Genomic DNA, 10,317 nt, shown 5'->3' with positions numbered 1-10,317 from the left:
TATGAACATGGCTTGTGTCATCTCACCCCACACTCTCTTCTGGCTTCCCTGGGGCTCAAACAGTATAGAATCCACCTGCAATGCAGGAGGCCTGGGTTCGATCCCTGGGTTGGGACAGCCCCATCCGTAACTAGGCACAATACAAAACAGAATACAAAAACAGGTATAGCCAATTTGAGTTAATACCTACCCTCCTGTGCACTTGCTTTGCATTTTTTAATAGTTTTTCTTTGCTTCTTCTCACTATAAATATGGAAGCCTTGACAGTGCTGATCAAGAGAAAAAGGGCCCAAGGAGCCTGACTCTAGTAAAGACCATGGACCGCCAAGGCTACTATATGGTTGCTGCACAAAGACTTCCCATTGGAGTAGGGGGAGCAAAGTCAGCTTGATAGTAAACTTTGGTCAGTTTGGTTGGACATATTCTCATTATTAGGGCTTCCCTGGAGGCTCAGATGGAAAAGAATCTGCCTGTAATACAGGAGAGCTGGGTTTGATCCCTGGGTTGCAAAGATCCCCTGGAGAAGAGAAGAGAAGAGAACATAAGAGAATGGCTACCCATTCCAGTATTCTTTCCTGGAAAATTCCATGGTCAGATGAGCCTGGCTGGCTATAGTCCATGGGGTCACAAGGAGTCAGACCTGACTGAGCAACTAATACTTCATTCTCCTTATTATCTGGGTATAGAAACCATAGGGACTTAAACAGGGTATTCATAGTTTGGGGAGTTCTGGATTCTGGCCATCTCTTCATTTCTTTCTACCACAAAACATGAACTATCAAAACAAATCCCTCTTTATAACTAGGAAATTGACACAAAACCATCCCATACCATGTCTAACTCAGAAATATTCCTCTTTTCCCATTCTTCTCATTGATGTCTCAATGAAACTACGAGCCATGTCAGGTAGGGCCATCTAAGATGGACGGGTCATGATGGAGAGTTCTGACAAAACATTGTCCACTGGAGAAGGGAATGGCAAACCACCTCAGTATTCTTGCCTTGAGAACCCCATGAACAGTGTGAAAAGGCAAACAGATATGACACTGAAAGATGACCTCCCCAGGTCAGTATTTGCTGAATATACTACTGGAGAAGAGTGAAGAAATAGATCCAGAAAGACTGAATAGACAGTGCCAAAGCGAAAACAAAGCCCAGTTGTGGATGTGATGGGTCATGGAAGTAAAGTCTGCTGCTGTAAAGAACAGTATTGCATAGGAACCTGGAATGTTAGGTCCATGAATCAAGGTAAATTAGAAGTGGTCAAACAGGAGATGGCAAGAGTGAACATGGACATTTTAGGAATCAGTGAACTAAAATGGGCTGGAATGGGTGAATTTAATTCAGATGACCATTATATCTACTACTGTGGACAAGAATGCGGTAGAAGAAATGGAGTAGCCCTCATAGTCAACAAAGAGTCCAAAATGCAGTACTTGGGTGCAACCTCAAAAATGACAGAATGCTCTCTGTTCATTTCCAAGGCAAACCATTCAATATCACAGTAATCCAAGTCCATACCCCAACAAATAATGCTGAAGAAGCTGAAGTGGAACAGTTCTATGAAGACCTACAAGACCTTCTAGAACCAACATCCAAAAAAGATGTCCTTTTCATTATAGGGGACTGGAATGCAAAAGTAGAAAGTCAAGAAACACCTGGAGTAACAAGCAAATTTGGCCTTGGAGTACAGAATGAAGCAGGGCAAAGGCTAACAGAGTTTTGCCCTGAGAATGCATGAATCATAGCAAACACTCCTTTCCAACAACACAAGAGAAGACTCTACACATGGACATCACCAGATGGTCAACTCAAAATCAGATTGATTATATTCTTTGCAGCCAAAGATGGAGAAGCTCTATACAGTCAGCAAAAACAAGACCAGGAGCTGACTGTGGCTCAGATCATGAACTCCTTATTGCCAAATTCAGACTTAAATTGAAGAAAGTAGGGAAAACCACTAGACCATTCAGGTATGACCTAAATCAAATCCCTTATGATTATACAGCAGAAGTGAGAAATAGATTCAAGGGATTAGATATGATAGACAGAGTGCCTGAAGAACTATGGAGGGAAGTTTGTGACAGTGTGTAGGAGACAGGGATCAAGACCATTCCCAAGAAAAAGAAATGCACAAAGGCAAAATGGTTGTCTGAGGAGGCCTTACAAATAGCTGAGAAAAGAAGAGACATGAAAGGCAAAGGAGAAAAGGAAAGATATAGCCATTTGAATGCAGATTCCACAGAATAGCAAGGAGAGATAAGAAAGCCTTCCTAAGTGATCAATGCAAAGAAATAGAGGAGGTGGCAGTCCTCTCCCAACTTGAAAGCTGCGGCTACCTCCAGACGCTTTCAAGATGGTGACCTCTCTAGGTTCCAGCACTTACAACAGGCTGAACTGGAAGGATGAGGACTTCTCTATTCTGTGCCAGATGTGTTTTGGAGAAAATCCATATATCCAAATGACCAAAGAAAAGTATGGGAAGGAATGCAAAATTTGTGCCATGCCATTCACAGTGTTTCGCTGGTGCCCCAGGGTCCTCATGCGTTTCAAGAAGACTGAAGTGTGCCAGACCTGCAGTAAATTGAAGAATTGCTTTCAGACTTGCCTCTTAGACCTAAAGTATGGCCTGCCCCTCCAGGTTTGTGATGTAGGACTATATTTTAAGGATGACATGCCAAAGTCCAACGTCAACAAAGAGTACTACACACAAAATATGGACAGAGAGATTTCCAACTCTGATGGAATGTGGCCAGTTGGCATGTTGGGGAAAGCCACATCCACCAGTGACATGCTACTCAAACTGGCCCAGACCACCCCTACTACAAAAGGAATCGACCACACCTTTGCTCCTTCTGGGTGAAAGGAGAATGTAAGAGAGGATAGGAATGTCCATAAAGACATGAAAAACCAACAGATTCAGATGCCCCCCTTGCTGATCAGAACATTAAAGACCTTATGGAATCAATGACCCTGTGGCAGATAAACTCTTAAAGTAGGCTTCAACAATGCCACATCTGGACCCACCAGAGGACAAGACTATTACCACACTATATGTTGGTGGTCTGGGTGATACCATTACTGAGACTGATCTAAAGAATCACTTCTACCAGTTTGGAGAGATCCAGACAATCACTGTTGTACAGAAACAGCAGTGTGCTTCATCCAGTTTGCCACAAGGCATGCTGCAGAAGTGGCTGCCAAGAAGTCCTTTAATAAGTTGGTTGTTAATGGCTGCAGGCTCAACGTGAAATGGGGAAGGTCCCAGGGAGCCAGAGGAAAAGAAAAGGAGAAGGATGGAACCACAGATACTAGAATCAAGCTTGAGCCCATTCCAAGGCTTCCCGGAGCTCTTCCTCCTCCTGCTGCTGCAGAAGAAGAAGCCTCTGCCAACTACTTCAACCTACCCCCTAGTGGTCCTCCAGCTGTGGTGAACAATTACCCTGCCACCCCCATCTGGTATTGCCCCCCCTACCCCCAGGTTTTGGGTCACACATTTTCCACTCCCTGGGACCATCCCCTCCTTTTATGAGGACTCCAGAATCAATCCACTATCCTTCTCAGAATCCTCAGAGGATGGGAGCGCATACCAGGAAACATAGCAGCCCCTAGCACTTATCACTGCTCTGGGGCTCTACAGAAGAGAGGGTGCTTAAGTATCCTAGTAAATGAATCCCAGAATAAATATGTTTTTCCTTCCTTTGTAGTTTCCATGGTAGTGGAATGTATTCAGATGTAGGCAGTTGGAGAATGACAGCCATGATCCTCTATGTTTTCTCAAAGGATTGATGGACCTGAAATAAGCTGCTATTAACACATCTGGTTACGCTATAACATCACTAATAAAACTTAATGCCTCTTCCCCTCACCTGTATGGGGAACAGGCAACTGGGAAATTGGAATGCTCAGCCAAGTTACCATCCCAATTATATGTTCATTTTGTATCTTCCTTTGGGGGGTGGGGGAGGGTGGGAATGGACCTGCAGTAAGAAAAACAAGCAAACAATTTTTGACCATTTTTATGTCCATTGAATGTTTTCCTTTTTATCATCTAAAAAAAAGATTACTAGTACTAATCATTGTAGTGGCATGAGGGTGATTTAATGCTTCTAAAATCACATTCGTGAAAGACAAGTAGAAACAGCACCCAGCGTAAGTTAGATATCTCTCCTTTCTGCATTTGTTACTAAGGGAATCTGGCTGATAGTTTTACTTCTTTATACTACCCCAAAAAATAAATAAATAAATAAACAAAAATTACTTTTCATTCCTGTCAATCAGATAGAAAAGCAGATGTTATGGAACTGTGTATCATTGAAGAAACCTGATGTTTGAGATTAACTTATCTTAAAGAACTTCCTACACACTCTAACAAACTGTGAAAGGAAAAGAATTAGAGTATGTTTGAATGGAAGACTTGTGGCCTATAGCTGGAATGTAGATCTTTAGCATTCACCATTATGTGACTTCAGCATTCATTTTAATTCCCTGCTCTGGACAGGGGATTCTGTTTGGTCTTAGAATATTTGGAAATAATTGAATTGTAGATGAAAAAAAAAAAATGATGTTGTGTTGTACTTTTGTTCTGAAAAATTAAAATGCATCAATTTTCAAAAAAAAAAAAGGAAAAGAAAGAAATAGAGGGAAACAATAGAATGGGAAAGACTAAGTATCTCATCAAGAAAATTAGAGATACCAAGGGAACATTTCAGGCAAAGATGGGCACAATGAAGGACAGAAATGGTATGGACTTAACAGAAGCAGAAGATATTAAGAAGAGGTTAATATGCACAAAGAATTCTGTGCAAGAATGCATGAAAGAACTATACAAAAAAGATCTTAATGACCCAGGTAACCATGATGGTGTGATTACTCACCTAGAGCCAGACATGCTGGAGTGCAAAGTCAAGTGGGCCTTAGTAAGTAAGCATCACTACGAACAAAGCTAGTGGAGATGATGGAATTCCATTGAGCTATTTCAAATTCCAGTTGAGCTATTTCAAATCCTCAAAGATGATGCTGTTAAAATATGCTAGCAAATTTGGAAAACTCAGCAGTGGCCATGGGACTGGAAAAGGTCAGTTTTCATTCTAATCCCAAAGAAAAAAAAGAAAAGAAAGTGAAAGTGAGGTCGCTCAGTTGTGTCTGACTCTTTGAGACCCCACAGATTGTAGCCTACCAGGCTCCTACGTCCATGGGATTTTCCAGGCAAGAATACTGGAGTGGGTTGCCATTTCAAAGAAGGGCAATGCCAAAGAATGTTCAAGCTACTGCACAATTGCAGTCATCTCACATGCTAGCAAAGTAATGCTTGAAATTCTCCAAGCCAGGTTTCAATAGTACGTGAACTGTGAACTTCCAAATGTTCAAGCTAGATTTACAAAAGGAAGAGAAACCAGAGATCAAATTGCCAACATTCATTGGATCTAGATAAAGCAAGAGAGTTCCAGAAAAACGTCTACTTCTGTATTATTGGGACCTCCCTTGTGCATCAGCTGGTAAAGAACCTGCCTGCAATGCAGGAGACCTGGGTTTGATCCCTGGGTTGGGAAGATCCACTGGGGAAGGGAAAGGCTACCCACTCCAGTATTCTGGCCTGGAGAATTCCATGGACCAATAGTCCATGGGGCACAAAGAGTCAGACACAACTGAGATACTTGCACTTTCACTTTCTGCTTTATTGGTTATGCCAAAGCCTTTGACTATGTAGATCACAACAAACTGTGGAAAATTCCTTAAGAGATGGGAATACCAGACCTTACCTGCCTCCTGAGAAATCTGTATGCAGGTCAAGAAGCAACAGTCAGAACCGGGCATGAAACAAAAGACTGGTTCAAAATTGGGAAAGAAGTACATCAAGGCTCTATATTGTCACCCTGCTTATTTAACTTATATGCAGAGTACATCATGCAAAATGCCAGGCTAGATGAAGCACAGGCTGGAATCTAGATTGCTGGGAGAAATATCAATAACCTCTGATACACAGATGATACCACCCTTATGGCAGAAAGTGAAGAGGAACTAAAGAGCCTCTTGATGAAAGTGAAAGAGGAGAGTGAAAAAGCTGCCTTAAAACTCAACATTCAAAAAACTAAGATCATGGTATCTGGTCCCATCACTTCTTGCCAAATAGATGGGGAAACAATGGAAACAGTGACAGACTTTATTTTCTTGGGCTCCAAAATCACAGCAGATGGTGACTGCAGCCGTGAAATTAAAAGACACTTGCTCCTTGGAAGAAAAGCCATGACCTACCTAGACAGCATGTTAAAACGCAGAGACATTACTTTGCCAACAACAGTCCATCTAGTCAAGCTATGGCTTTTCCAGTAGTCATGTATGGATGTGAGAGTTGGACTATAAAGAAAGCTGAGCACCAAAGAATTGGTGCTTTTGAACTGTGGGGTTGAAGAAGATGCTTGAGAGTCCCTTGGACTGCAAAGAAATCAAATCAGTTCATCCTAAAGGAAATCAGTCTTGAATATTCATTAGAAGGACTGATGTTGAAGCTGAAACTCCAATACTTTGGCCACCTGATCTGATGAACTGACTTATTGGAAAAGACCCTGGATGCTGGGAAGGACTGAAGGCTGGAGGAGAAGGGGACGACATAGGTTGAGATGGTTGGATGGCATCACTGACTCGATGGACATGAGTGTGAACAAGCTCTGGGAGTTGGTGATGGACATGGAAGCCTGGAGTACTGCAGTCCATGGGTGGCAGAGAGTCGGACACAACTGAGCAGCTGAACAGAACTGAACTGAGCTGAATGATGTGTGCTCAGTTGCTCAGTTGTGTACAACTGTGTGACTACATGGACTGGAGACCGCCAGACTCCTCTGTCCTTGGAGTTTCCCAGACAAGAATACTGTAGTGGGTTGCCACTTCCTACTTCAGGGGATCTTCCTGACAGGGATTGAACCCACATATCCTGCGTCTCCTGCATTGTTAGGTGGATTCTTTACCACCGACCAACCTGGGAAGCTCCCTCCTGTTTATGAGCTTCCTAAAATCAGATGCAATTGGGTCAGCCCATTCTTTGTATTGCAGTTAAAAAATATTTTTTCTATTTTATCTTTAATAATAGAGATTGTGCTTGCTCACTGTAAAATACACATATTTAGAGAAAGAGTGAAAGTCGTTATGACTTGATTCTTATCATTCCATAGAAGTAGCCACAGTTAATAGTTTATTTTGTTTCCTTCCATACATTTTCCTATATATGTACAAACACATGCACATACATGTGTATGTATAATGCTTTATACTATGTATTTTGGAATATAGTTAATGCAACTTGACCTTTTCACTTAAAAATATATGGAGAAATATTTATATGTCAATACACATGAACCTACTCTTTATTTTCAAAGGCTATGATACGCTCCCTTTATTTTACAGATTTACTGATATTTACTTAACCAATCCTCTTTGTTAAATATTTTTGTGCTTAACAGTTTTCACTGTCACACACTGTTATTTAATGAAGTCTTATATCTATCTACATATTTTTTAGATTTTTAAATACCTCTAACAGTTGCTTTCAGACTCACAGTATTTTCAAAAATTAAATATATTTTCTGTCATAGTGTACAGTTTAAAATACCAAATAGCGGAGGAGCCAAGATGGCAGAGGAGTAGGACGGGGAGACCACTTTCTCTCCTAGAAATTCATCAAAAGAATAACTGAACCCAGAGCAAACTTCACAAAACAACTTCTGACCGCTAGCTGAGGTCATCAGACGCCCAGAAAAGCAGCCCATTGTCTTCGAAAGGAGGTAGGACAAAATATAAAAGATAAAAAGTGAGTCAAAAGAGCTAAGGACGGAGATCCGTCCCGGGAAGGGTCTTAATAGAGGACATTTCCAGACACCGGGAAACCCCCGCACTGGCGGACCTGGGGGAAGTGTTTGAATCTGGCTGGGAGGGATAGAATAAATAAAACCCACAGATTACGAGCTTAAAAGCAACTCCCAGCAGAAAAGTACCCCAGACGCCCACATCCGCCACCAGCAAGGGGGGGCGGAACGGAAAGGAGCGGGCGGCATTGCTTGGGGCAGGGTCCGGGCCTGAGTGCCCTGAGGACAATCGGAGGGAGCTTTTTTGAGTTCCCAGCTTGAACTGTGGGAGAGCAAAAGAGAGAGAAAATTAACCGGCGGAACACACTGCCGGCCGTTCGCAGAACAAAGGGACCGAGAAAGTCCTGAGAAGAGCTCGCAGGCTGCGGACCGGCCCAGCCCCGCCGGAGGCAGGAGGCAGCGGGGAGGGGAAGGGGCAGGCTCTGCCCCAAGGACCGCATCCCCTGCCACACTGCAAACGGGCCTCCTCCTTCTAATCAAAGACCTCCCGAGATTCTGGATGGTCGACATCCGCCGGGAGGGTCCTGGCGAGACACGGTACACGCACCCGGCCAGTGCGGACGGGGATTGGGGCTGGGGACGCGGAGGGCAGAAGGCGCACGCACCCAACTGGCGCGGGCGGAAACTGAGGCTGGGATCGCGCAGGGCAGAAGACGCGCGGCACCCGGGGAGAGAGCGCCTGGCTGCCTGAACCACTCGGGCGGCGTAGGGACAAACCGCAGGCGCACCTTTGTGTACCGCGCTTTTGTGAATCACCCGAGAGCTGGAACCGCCTGGAGCCTGAGCAGCCCAGACGGAGAAAATAGTGCCAGCCCCTCCCTGCAGGGCCAGCCCCACCCCGGAGCGCGACGGAACTAGCTACCTGAATAAGAATCCACCTCCGCCCACCTGGGTCAGGGCGGAAATTAGGCGCGGAAGAAACCGGCAACAGAAGCCAAATAAACAAAGGGAACTGCTTCAGAAGGGACCAGTGCAACAGATTAAAATCCCTGAAGAAAACACCGACTTCACCGGAAGGGCCTGTAGATATCGAGAAGTATAAGCTGGAACGAGGAGATATCTGAAACTGAGCTGAACCCACACTGACTGCAACAGCTCCAGAGAAATTCCTAGATATATTTTTTCTTTTCTTTTTTTTTTTTTAAGTAAGAAAAAAAATTTTTTTTTTCTTTTTTCTTTTTTCTCTTTTATTTTCCTTTAAAATTCCCTATTACTCCCCCATTACTCCTTAACTTTCATTTTCATAAGATTTTTACGATTTTTTTATTAGGTAAAACAATTTTTTTTCTGTTTTTTTTTTCTTTTCTTTTTTCTTCTTCTCTTCTATTTTCTATTTTTCTTTTTCTCATTTCTTTTAAAGTCATCTAGTACTCCTCTTACTACTCCTTAATTTTCATTTTCAATACACTATAACCTTACAGAGAAAAAAAAAAAGAAGAAAAAGAAGAGAAGCCCTATTTTTAAACCAAACTCCATATATATTTCTAAAATTTTTTTTTTATGTTTGGTTTTTGTTTTTAATATAGTATTTTTAAGAGTCTAACCTCTACTCTAGATTTTTAATTTTTGTTTTTCAGTATATGATATAAATTGTGAACATTTAAGAATCCAATATTCAGCTCCCATTTTTATTCAGGAGTGTGTTGATTATTCTCTCCTAATCTTGACTCTCTGTTTTCTACCTCAGAACACCTCTATTTCCTCCTTTCCCCTTCTCTTCCCAATCCAATTCTGTGAATCTTTGTGGGTGTCTGGGCTACGGAGAACACTCTGGGACCAGACAACTTCGTAGATCTGTCTCTCTCCTCTTGAGTCCCCCTTTTTCTCCTCCTGCTCATCTCTATCTCCCTCCTCCCTCTCCCCTTCTTCATGTAACTCTGTAAACCTCTCTGGGTGTCCCTAACGGGGGGGAAACTTTTCACCATTAACCTAGAAGTTTTATTATCAGTGCTGTATGGTTGGAGAAGTCCTGAGACTACAGGAAGAATAAAACTGAAATCCAGAGGCAGGAGACTTAAGCCCAAAACCTGAGAACACCAGAAAACTCCTGACTACATGGATCTTTAAGTAATAAGTGACCGTCCAAAAGCCTCCAAACCTACACTGAAACCAACCACCACCCAAGAGCCAATAAATTTTAGAGCAAGACATACCACGCAAATTCTCCAGCAACGCAGGAACATAGCCCTGAACGTCAACATACAGACTACCCAAGGTCACACCTAACACATAGACCCATCTCAAAACTCATTACTGGGCACTCCATTGCTCTCCAAAGAGAAGAAATCAAGATTCACGCACCAGAACACTGACACAAGCTTCGCTAATCAGGAAACCTTGACAAGCCAATCGTCTAACCCCACCCACTGGGTAAAACCTCCACAATAAAAAGGAACCACAGACCTCCAGAATACAGAAAGCCCACTCCAGACACAGCAATCTAAACAAGAGGAAAAGG

At 42.9% G+C, this 10,317-nt stretch overlaps 1 pseudogene; it reads left to right on the top strand.

Annotated features, from left to right (window-relative positions):
• The first annotated feature begins 2,356 nt into the window (after positions 1 to 2,356).
• Positions 2,357 to 3,612, top strand: LOC136172502 (pre-mRNA-splicing factor RBM22 pseudogene; annotated as a pseudogene).
• The last annotated feature ends 6,705 nt before the right edge of the window (positions 3,613 to 10,317 follow it).

Source organism: Muntiacus reevesi, chromosome 7 (assembly GCF_963930625.1).
Source record: "Muntiacus reevesi chromosome 7, mMunRee1.1, whole genome shotgun sequence".
NCBI lineage: Eukaryota > Metazoa > Chordata > Mammalia > Artiodactyla > Cervidae > Muntiacus > Muntiacus reevesi.
The sequence above is the reverse complement of the archived record's forward strand: the minus strand, read 5'-3'. Positions and strand labels throughout refer to the sequence as shown.